Source organism: Octodon degus, unplaced genomic scaffold (assembly GCF_000260255.1).
Source record: "Octodon degus isolate 3935 unplaced genomic scaffold, OctDeg1.0 scaffold00085, whole genome shotgun sequence".
NCBI classification, from domain to species: domain Eukaryota; kingdom Metazoa; phylum Chordata; class Mammalia; order Rodentia; family Octodontidae; genus Octodon; species Octodon degus.
In genome coordinates, this window is record NW_004524661.1 from 3,403,513 (window position 1) to 3,413,103 (window position 9,591).

The window sequence follows — 9,591 nt, forward strand, 5'->3', positions numbered from 1 at the left end:
CCGGGGACAAGATGCTTTGCCATCAGATTAAGTCAGTGTCTGTAGCCACTGAACAGGGAGACCTCAGGCAGATTTTCCTCCTGGGCTGTCAGAGTGCTGGGGCAGGCTTTTTTTTTTTTTTTTTTTGTATTTAGTACAGGGTCTAGAGGGTCTCACCACACAGAAGGACTGGTAGTGATCCTCCTGTTTTCAGCCTCCTAAATGCTGGGATTACAGGTGCGTGCCACCACCCCCAGTCTTAGTCGGTGAGACCAGCAGACCCTGCATCTGCCTAAGCAGGTGCTTTAATCCACTTAGCTAACTGGCCAGCCCTTGGCAGACAGGCTTTATCTCCCAACCAAGAAACTGCAGACCCTTCTACAGAGCTACTGACCTCTGCAGGAGGTATAGCCTTCATTCCATGTGCATATTACTTTGATAAATGAAAATTTTATATTAAAAATACTAACAAAAAACAGAAAATCATTTATAGTTTGAATTTTGGTTCTGCAATTCAGTGCTGACCACCTTTGATGATTTCAGCAAACTGATCTCAGATTTCCCCTTAAAATTGGAGAATATATCACAACGTTGTTGACTTTTACTTACTGGTACAAAACATGTGACACTCAAAAGTTAAAGGAGGAAAGGTTATTTTAGCTCACAGTTTGTAGAGGTTTCAGTTTGCAGGCAGCTGGCTCCAAGGCAGCTTAGCACAGCAGAGGAACTTGGCAGGCAGGAAGCAAAAAGACTTCCTTCTTCTTCCCCTTTTTATTCCATGCAGACTACAAGCCTATTGGCTGGTGCCACCCACACCCTGGGTGATCTTCCCTCTGCAGTAAATCCATTACCCACACCCAGAACTACACTAAACCAACCAATGAACTGATCCAATATTACACACTCATGAGTTCGTCACTCCCAAAAGCCCACCTATGAGAGCATGAGGCTTTGGGGCGACACTTAGATATTAGCCATAACGGTTGTGATGAGATTGAAATAAGATACATATCTAAAAGCTTCTAGGGGGAGAAAGAGACATTTAATAAATAGCAACTTTTTTTATTAGTTCATGGTGATCAATAATTATAGTTAAAGTAAGTCCTCTTGGAACAATTAACTTACTTTGGCACAGTAACCTTTGGCTTAATATTACTCTGAGAAGAATATTATATTGGCTTACTCTAGACTCTTGCTAAGTGGCCTGGCTGTTGCCTGAGAAACCATGATTTAAACTAGACGTATGGATTTCTACCTAAGTATGATAGATGAAGTAAGATAACAGAGAGAGAAGAAAGAAGCATAATGAAGGCGGGTGGGGGGAGGGAAGGGAATTGATTTTGGTTTTAAGAGGCTGGTATCATTTTTCTTAGATTTGTCATCATGTCTTGTTTGATCACTTGAAATCTAGGTGTCAAATACCACTGCGTGCTTCACCAAGGCAGCAGACTTGCCAGAAAAATTAGAAAGGTTTGGAAGGGGTTTTTTGGGGGGGAGTGGGGGAGAGGGGGCGCTGGCTCAGAATGCCTTCAGGGCAGGTTTAGTAAGGCTTGAGGATCGAACCACAGCAAGCTGAGCCTGACTGCTCTGTTTAAGCAGTCACTAAACAACTGAACTAATGGGCAAGCCCCCTAGAAAGGTTTGGAGATAGAGAATAAAAAGTGTTTGATGTCATTTGCCATCTTGGAAAAGGTCAGTGATCACAGGACAGAGTGTGTTGAAAGATCTAGGCATAGCGGAGCAGGATTAGAGGCAGCAGCTAGGCTTGAGCCTGGGGGAACACACACTGAGTATCTTCTGGGTGCCATGTCCTGCCTAGTCAGTTTCCTGTAAAATCTAACAACCCCAAGCTTAAATAAAATCGGTAGCTCATGACGTATCTACTTATAGCCCTCATTTGACAGGTGAAAAATATAAACAAAGGGGCTAAATAATAATTTTCCCAACATGACATGCTTAGCAGAGTCAGGATTTGTACTCAGGTGAATCTCACTTCGAAGTCCATCTACTTTTTCCACTCTATCACTCGCTCTTTCTCCAGACATGACTCATTTTTATGAAATAAGTGCACGCGGGGCCTTTTGTATGGCATAATGGAGTGTATAAATCTGAGACATTTTGGATATTAACATTTGAAAAGCAAAAGACATCTGAAAAATCAGAGGAGCAGTGGTGCTCACGTAACACTTAATGTATTTAGTTTGTTGCTTGAGGAAAAGCTTGGAAAAGGAGAGGGAAATATGAGGTGGAAAGAGAATGAAATTAAGGCAAATGAAGGTGGAGGATGTGGCCTTGCCCATGAATCACAAGGTGATTATGGGCTTTGTGGTCGTCACAGAAACCTTGTTTCAGGCGGAAAGCTAGAGGTTGTGAATAAAGAGAGAAGGAAATATAGTTAGGCAAAGGGCTTGTGAGGTCACATATTTTTAATAAGAAAAATGAATTTCAAGGAGTATCCTGAGCATTTTGTTAAATGAATAGGCAGACTGTTAACAAATCAACCCTGGGCTGGGGATATAGCTCAGTAGCATACGCACCTGCCTGGCAAGCGCAAGGTCCTGAGTACAATCCCTGGTACTGGAAAAAAAAAAACAAAACAGTCACATAAACCAATCAACCCAACTGCTACAGAGTGGTTGGCCAATGGTCCAAGAGTGAGACTGTGGGGAAAATGTATACCATAAATAAAGTTCGTTAAGAACTAGAGAAAACTTAAATATTAAAAAGATCAGAACATTTAGACCTAGCACATTTTAATAACCAAGAAGGACTTGAATGAAATCTTGAAAATTTACTTTCAGAAATTCCTTTTCATATACTCTATAGGTCAAGAATATAAAAAGGCAAAATTTTGTGGATTTCCTTCTTGTCAAAGCAATTCAGTATTTTATTTATTTATTTTTAAATATTTGTTTTACTCCTGCAGTGTCATTAAGGGAAGGGCAGGTATCCTGCACTTGAGAGAGAATAGCAGAGGGCTGGCGATGGTGGCCTCAGGCTTTTCCAGCCCCTACTAGTGGCCAGTACACATTTCCTAGAGGCCCATCTGTACCCTTTATGACTCTTTTTTTTTTTTTTAATTTTTATTTATTACATTTATTTATTGTGTGTGTGTGTGGCCAGCTCAGCCCACCAGGGGGCGGGTCTGGCTGGCATGTGGTGCTGGGGATCGAACCGCGGTCCCTGTGCTTTGCCAAGCTTTAGACCACTGAGCCATCTCTCCAGCCCCCCCTTTATGACTCTTGCACCCTCGACAGTGCCTTCTGCTGGGAGCAATTGGTGGGAGTATGAGTCAGATAAGAAAGGATTCAAGGGTGCAGATACCACTACAGGTTTCTGCCTAATGGAAATGAGAATGCCTGAGGCCCTCAGGGAGTAAATGAACAATTTCATAGCCCTTCAGAAACATGGCTGTAGCTTTATAGAGTGGTAACTATAGTGCTTGCCTGGCACGTATGAGGTCCCAGGTTTGAGTCCCTAAGACAAAAAACAAACAGATAAATTCAGCAAGTATTTAATAAGCATATGCTTTGTGAACATTTCCATGTACGATACCGTGTAAGCCTTAATTAGTTTCTTAAATCTCTGTGCCAGAAACAAAAGAATATTTTATGGGTGTGGGGGGATCAGTGGTGCCTGTTGAACTGGATAAGAAGGACAGCATAACAATACACTGTATTCAGGACTTAGTAGATAAACATATTCAGAGCCAGAGGGAGTTTTCCCATTTATAGCTAGAAAAATAAGTTTGGAAAGATTTAATGGTCCACCCAAGGTCACCTCTTTCTAGTAAATTGGTAGAACTGCAATTAAAATCTAAGCTTCCATTACTAAATTCCATGAGGAACGTGACTCAGCTGATGGTGATGACGGTGACTGTCCTTGTGATGATGGGGTAGTGCTAGGGAAGGGCAAAAAATGGGAAAGACAGGGCCACCCCAGACTTCCACCTGAAACAAAGAACGCCCTGTTCCTTCTTCCACTGGTCTTGGGTGCGCTGGCTGAAGGAGACGAGTGAGTGGCTTCAACAGACTGAAACGAGGACAAGCCAAAGGACTGGAGCACCGCAGTGGGATCTGAGCGCACGTGGGGCTTTGCAGAGCCCCACAAAGTGAATGCAAGTGAGAAATCCTCATTGTAATCCACAACCGGGGTTAAAAAATCAGGAGCTTCACTAAATGCATCTGGCAAGCATTTCGTCTTCCCTTAAATAAAATAAATTTCCTTAATAAAGCCAATGGAAGCAGGGTTGGTGGCGGGGGTGGGGGCTGGGGAGGATGTGTATGATTTATTGTAGAGCAAGGAGAAGGCCTTGATGGCTTTGAACTATCTATTTAGAACTGCTGGCTCTAAAACCAAGTTGTACATTGGTTTCTCTTTTTGTGCCAATCTTACATTTTTTAAAAATATAACTTTTATGAATATCATCATTAGTACTATAAGCACAGGGAAGTATAAGTTAATTCTACAGTAAAGTGATTATTAAATCCATTAGTCATGTACATGGAATCCATAATTAACTTATTCTCCAGCATCAAGTAAATGATTCTACTGTGTGCTTTAAGAAAGCAATTGTTCACTAATATGCAAAATACAGCAGAACTATTAGATCATAAAGCTATGCAATCTTATAATTAAATTATAAATTTTACATATTTTAATAATGTGCTTTATATACTTTAATTGTTTTCTACGCAAGATTAAAAGGAGGTGCCACAGTTTTTCTCAGACATATTATATCTTGACCTGAACTGTGCAATACTTAATAATAATTGATGAGCATCTACCAGGATGACAGCAGTCTTTCAGCAGCATCAGATATTTCTTTGGATTATTGCTGAGGACTGAAATGAAGATATGCATTAGTCTTAAGTGGAGTCACAGCTATACCCTTGGGCTTTCTTTGTCTTCCCCTCTTTTGGTAATGGGCATCTACATTTTCTCTTCACAGTCCAGGAGTGTGCGCTGGCCCCCATTCACACAGCCCTGGCTGTATATGTGGGTAAAGGCAAAAGGCACATTAAATTCTCTGCAGGGGACTTATGCACCCGCATGAGCAATCTATTGTTGTTATTGTATTTTGGATTAAATAATGATGCCATTATTTTCCATGTGCAGAATTAAATGTGTTTGAAAGATCTGGGAAATACCACAGATCTGCGCCTCAGAGGTTGCCTTTGTAACATTCTGTTTTTCTAAATCCTGATTGCTGTACAGGAAACCATCATGTTGGTTTTTTTTTTTTTTTTTTTTTTTTTTTTTTTTTTTTTTAACCTCACCTGGGAAGGAACTAAACTTTCTCTGGAGTGGCTATGCTAGTCTGGCCTGCTTTCCAGTTTTCAAAAATGGTGTTGTATGGAAGATGCCCTATGCTCAAGCAAAGTAAGTGGTCCACTCATTCTTCCATTTATTTAGCAAATACCTATTGAGTGGTTTTTAAGTGCCTGCTGATGAGCTCAGCACTACAGGTGAGAAGATAAAAAGAACGTAGTTATTTGATATGAAGTAAGTGTGTCACAAGGATGTTAAACATATCATTCTTCTCTATCATAGGAACACAGATTAGGTAGCTAAAACAAAAGAAATTAATTTTCTCACAATTCTGGAGACTTGAAGTTCAAAATCAAGTCCATAAATGTTATCATAGATATGTATGGAAAAAATTAGTATATATCAGGTTTGGTATCAGCCATAGTTCTAGGTATCTTACGGGGGTTGTGGAATATATATACCCCAGGGGGACTGTTACATTCACTTTCTAAAATCAAAATAAAATATAGGTGTGCACCACATGCCCTTCCTAGGTAAATCCTGAAAAGATTTAACTGATCTGATAGATAATAAAAGTTAATTTTTTTCTTTATACAGACATTGCCTTAACTTGGTTTTAGCCATCAAGCAAAAAAGTATAACCACGAGGTGTAAAAAGCAATGACATAAGGCTGCCCAGATAGCTCAATGCTTAGGCAGAGCACAACAACTGGGGTTTGATCTCCCCTGTGCCATGCTGGCCCTGCCCCCAGGGCGCACTGAGATGGCAATTGAGACTGGTCCTGGTGGCACGCGCTTATAATCCCAGCACTTGAGAGGCTGAAAACAAGAGAATCACTATAAGTCTGATCTACGTAGTGAGACCCTGTACAAAATACATTTAAAAAGTCAAAAACAATGTGATATAATAATATGCTAGCTATAAAATGTTCAGATCACTAACAACTTCTGACAATTGGCAGCTAAACTGGTAACTCACCTGGACTATCTAGGGTTAAATTGCCATATACAGGTACCAAAAATCTTTGGACTGACATCAAGAATGAAAATGTCTTTTAAAGAGTTCTCCAAATACTACTTCTCCAACTGCCACAGAACACTCATCATTCACATGACAAAACAGTAAAAGGAGAGCTGTTGGGAATGGCTGAAGCTGGAAATTGGTCATATGTGTGAGGGCAGGACAAGGCCTCAGTGCCTAAAACAGTCAAGCTAGCTCAGTCTTGAGAAAAACATCCTGCCTGGACAATTTCAGCTGTGAGGTAACCTTGTGTCTTGTGATACTAACTTTGCAAGATTATAAATACATGCCTCTCCTGTTGTTGTTTGGGTCTTTTGTTCATCAGGCATACAGACCTCCACCCAAACCTAGCTCCTACCTCCTGTCTGTCTTTTCCTCGTTCCTGCCTCTGTTTTCCGTGTGGGTATACCAAGATATCAAGGGATCCCTACACATTCTATGGATGGTCTCACAGTGCTTAGAAAAGTGTTTCTCCTGTGGACCATCCATCTCCCAACAGCATCAAACAGAACCACAATGAATCAGTGCTGAGTAGAATGAGGGCGAAGCAGGGAGTCTTCTCAGGAGCGATGAGTCTTCTGATGGGCAATGGAAGTCCAGAGCTTGGCTCTATTGCAAGGACATGGACAAAGCTGTGGAAAGTGGGCAGCTCTGTGATGCAGGGCTCCTCATAAACAGTTGGTCATGTCTTATACCATCCAGAGAAAACTACTGAGGCTAAAGGAGGCATCTAGCTTGGGCAAGGGGAAAGGTATGAAGAATTTAAGCCTCACTGGGTCACCTTACTTGAACACCTTTTATACTGTGGGTACCCACACCAAATTTGCTTTCCAGAATTGGCTCACAGTGTAAGATCTTGTTTAATTTGTGAGTACTGGACACAAAATCATTTTTTGTGGCAGCTCTGATATTGGCAGATGGGAGGGAGATTTAGCTCTGTCCTGTTTATATAACAGCAGTTGATAGATAGTGACTTCATAGTTGGATATTTATGAGAGGTTTCATTTCAAATAATATAGTTTTGGCCCATGGCAATGCTAAGGCTCTTACCCATTATTACAGAGAAACTAAATCTTTAGGATATTGTAACTATAACTGCAGGGTCAGTTGGAACTACCCGGAAGAACTGCAGAAGTTAATATTTTTTCAAAGCAATGAAAGCTTTATTATGAAAAGTCTCATTAGGAAGTGATCTGTTTCTAAAACATATAGCCAATCAGAAGGTCAGGTATATAAAAAAGCAACTGTTCAGACTTTTCTTTCACCTTGTGACTTTTATCACATAACAAGGTAATTAAAAAGAAAAAAAAGTCTCCTATTCTTATCACAGAAACTGTACACCCTGCCACACTTTCCAGCCAAGTCACAATTTGAAGGCTGGCAGAGCCCGTTCTTCACAATTTAAGGATGATAGTTCTGGCTGCGGTCAGTGTTGAGTCTACTAACAAATTGCTATCCCCAGCCATGTCAACCGCCATCAAATTGTGAGAGGCCATCCTTTGTCCCAGTTATGAAAGACAATTACCCCCATTTAACCCCAGTGGTGGAGATCTTTGGGATGCTGTGGGTTTTGAACCTTTTAAGTGTGATAGTGTTATAGGTAGCCAAATTAGATAAAAAAATATTATAGGCAGTCAGACAGGGCCAGGCTCTCAAAGGAGACAGCACAGAAGATGAGGTGCCTTACAACTGTGGGAGGGGCGGATGCTCCTGCTGTGAACCAGACCTAAAGACCTAAAGGCCAAACAAATGCTAAACGAGTAGCACCTGGGATTGATATTTTAAATAGGTATCAATCACCTGGAAAGACCCAAGTGAGTCACTAGCCCAACCCCCAACAGAAAGAGACCCTATCCCGCATTCCAACCCCCAACAGGAAAAGACCCTGTCCCTTATGTAATCCCATTGGTTGACCATAGTTTTGTCCCACCTCCTGCCCACCTAAGCGAGTTCCCAATCTCTCTACCTTAGCCTCACATGGTTTTACACTATAAAAGTCCCTGGAAGAGACAATTTCCCAGAGAACTACCCGCTGGGGTCCCCTTCTTGTCTCTCTCTTGGACAGGAGCTTTCTTTTTATTTTATTTTATTTTATTTTTTTTAGGAGCTTTCTTTCTCTCAATAAATATATTCTGCTCATAACCTCCGTTTGTTCCTAAAATTCATTCTTTGGTTTTAGAGAACACGAACTCGTGCAGGTGAGGTCCAGAGATCGTTTTTTCTCTATATCATTTGGAGGTCACCCACCCGAGACCAGTTTTTCTCCCTGTATCAATAGGAGATCCCTGACAGCCAGCTAAGTTACTAGAAAGAAAGACGGTAGGTGTGACAGAGATTCTTTCAGTGTGGGTGCTGGGAAGTAACAGGGAAGCATGGTGTTGATGCAGCCCTCATCAAAAGAAGGTTTATGGCATCAAAAGACCTGAATCAGATTCTCTTAGGTGAGGAGAGACAGAGCAAGAGCTAAGAAGGATGGAGAAAAGTCAGGAAAAAAAAAAAGGCAGGAAAAAAAGTGAGGGAGACAGCAGAAGTTTTAATTTTTTTGGTTTGTTTTCATAATGCAGAAAGTTGAATAGAGCAAAGTAAGTCTTTATTCTTTTGGAATGCTGCTGAGAGGAGTTACACTGGTGTTGTGGGGTGAATTGTATTGTTTCTAATCCTCCCTTTTCCTCACATTTATATATTAAAGTCTTAATCTTTGCTATCTCAGACTGCTCCCAGATTTTGAGATAGAGGTGTTTTGTGGCTGTTTGTGCAGGGTCTCACTACACAGCTCAGACTCCTAGTGATCCTCCTGACTTCTGCCTCCTTAGTGCCAGGATTACAGGTGTGCATGACCATGCCTGGACTCCATCCTTGTCTCAGCGTGCCCGGAGGCAGGGCCTACACAGCATGCGGTGCCAGGGATCCAACCCTGGCCCCTGCGCTTTGCCTAAGCAAGCGCTTAGTCCACTGAGCTATACCGCCGGCCCTTGGAGATAGTTTTTAAAGAGGTAATTGAGTTAAAGCAAGATCATTTGGGCAGGCCCTCCTCCAATATCACTGGTGTCCTTATCGAAAGAGGAAATTTGTACATAGATTTGGACAGACACAGACAAGATCATACGAAGACACAGGGTGGGGGCAGCCATTTGAGAGTGAAGGATACATCCGTCTCAGAAAAAAACCAGGGGCTGGTGAGATGGCTCAGTGGTCTAAAGCACCTACTTAGAACAAGCTTAGCAGAGCACAAGGACCGTGGTTCAATCCCCCAGCACCACATGCCAGCCAGCACGCCCCCTCGTGGGCTGAGCTGGCCACACACACACACACACACACAC